We start from the raw sequence: 2,000 nt of genomic DNA on the forward strand, positions 1-2,000 counted from the left end.
GGACCGGGGCACGAACCCGTGTCCCCTGCATCGGCAGGCGGACTCTCAACCACTACGCCATCAGGGAAACCCCGGGCCTGCTTTTTTACTCAACACGTTACTCAACATCTTTTCATCTCAGTAACCTTATTTCTATGATCTCATTTTTAGTAAGTGAGGCAGATTCCACCAAATGACTCTGCTACGATATATTCAACTATGTACAACATTTAAGTTTTTTGGAATTGGTTGATTATTAAAAAGAATGCAGCAATGAACATCCTTGTAGCTAGGCTCATGTAACCTATTTTTCTTCCATTACTTTTATGGTCTTTTTTTTTTTTTTTTTAATTTTATGGTCTTGATTTCCACACACAAACATTTAATCCATCTGAAATTTATTTTTCCGTTTGCAAAAGAACTCAATTTTTTTTTGAGGTAGAATTTTAAACCCCTCCTTTTTTTGGTCTGTCAATTATCTTGATACCATTTATAAAATGACCAATTATTTACATCACTGATTTGAGGATGCTGCTTTGTCATATAATACAGTTTTATACATTTAATCTGTTCCTTGCTATTTTATTTAGTTCCATTAATTTTCTAGTCTTATACCAACAGTGTACTATTTTAATAACTATAGCTTTACAGTACTTTTAAAGACCTAGTACAGAACCATCCCATTCTTACTCTTCCTTAAGCATACATAAGCACATAATAAATCCTACTGTAGAGCATTTATTCTGTCCAATAGACTTTATTTTGTTAAATTAAAAAAAATATATTATTGGTATTTTTGACTGCACTTACATTTATTTCCATAATACCTGATGTTATTACAATATTGATTCAATCCAGCAATGTCTCTTAAACTTTTTATCCTTCAGTAAAGTTTGTTTTCTCTATGTAGGTTATTCACATTTCTTTATTTCTTATATTTTTAGTTGCTATTGTAAATTGTTTTTTTCCGCATTATGTTTTCTTACTGGTTGATGCTATTATATAAGAAAGCTCTTAGCTACCTGATTACTAGTCTGACAGTGCTTTGGGTTATTCTCTTAGTCTTGACAGATAAGCAACTGTTTGATCTCTATGTAATTAAAATTTTATCTTCCTGAAAGAGGAAATATTCTTTCTTTCTTTCTTTTTCATGGGCAAAATACCTACAAGCACGAAGAGGAAGATTATTGACTTAATAATGGAAACGCTGCTAGTGGGTTGTTACCTTATTAAGGACCCTTCCATATATTAATAGTTTCCACATATTAGAGGGGCTCTGAATATCAGGAATGGATGTTGAATTTTTTTCATTTCTTTTTTTTTTTTCACCTTAAATATTTTTATTTGGAATGGATGGAAGTTGAATTTTATCAAACATTTCAGAGGCATCTACTGGGATGTTTGTGTGACTTTATTCCTTTGAGCTACTGATGTGATGAATTACTCTAATATGGGACCACCTGTCAGTAGTCAATCATACTTGATTGTGTTTTTCTGGCTCTACAAGAGTTTTGTTAGACCTCATTTTCATGTCTGCTATAGCACCTGCAATTTCTCAAGAACTACTTTTCAGAATCCACGTATGAAAACTTGGACAGTACCTGGCCCTTGCCCACACTTGTCGTGGTGCCCATCTACCTGTTCATTCCTGGTACCAGCCACCTTCCCCGGCCAGAACTGAGTCCATTCACACATGCATCCCCCTACGTGTTCCGGGGTAAAGAGAACAAACAAGGGCCTCTTGTCAACATTGTGTGTGGGCTTCTCTGTCTGACCTGGGCAGCCTCAGAGACCCCTGGCTAACCAGAGCAGAGGCACAGGCCAGGAGGCGGGGTCTCCTTGCCCTGAACCCCTGCTCAGCTACCCCTAAGAGTCCCTCCTTGGGTTACTGCCGGTGTTTGCTGCCGTCAGCCATCTGATGCTGATGCAGACACAGAGCACGAGAACCATGAAAAGGGACTCCAGGCTTGTGAAGCAGGCCACGGGCAGAGACGAGCTGCATGATATGAAGTGGCGGCGGG

The 2,000-nt window shown here is 37.9% G+C and overlaps 1 protein-coding gene across 1 annotated transcript in view; it reads right to left on the reverse strand.

Moving 5' to 3' along the window:
* Positions 1–2,000, reverse strand: part of PIK3R5 (phosphoinositide-3-kinase regulatory subunit 5) — a 28,244-nt gene that overhangs the window by 20,525 nt on the left and 5,719 nt on the right. The gene's annotated exons all lie outside the window — the stretch shown is intronic.

The sequence above is a fragment of the Lipotes vexillifer genome, unplaced genomic scaffold, assembly GCF_000442215.2.
Source record: "Lipotes vexillifer unplaced genomic scaffold, Lipotes_vexillifer_v1.1 scaffold611, whole genome shotgun sequence".
NCBI lineage: Eukaryota > Metazoa > Chordata > Mammalia > Artiodactyla > Lipotidae > Lipotes > Lipotes vexillifer.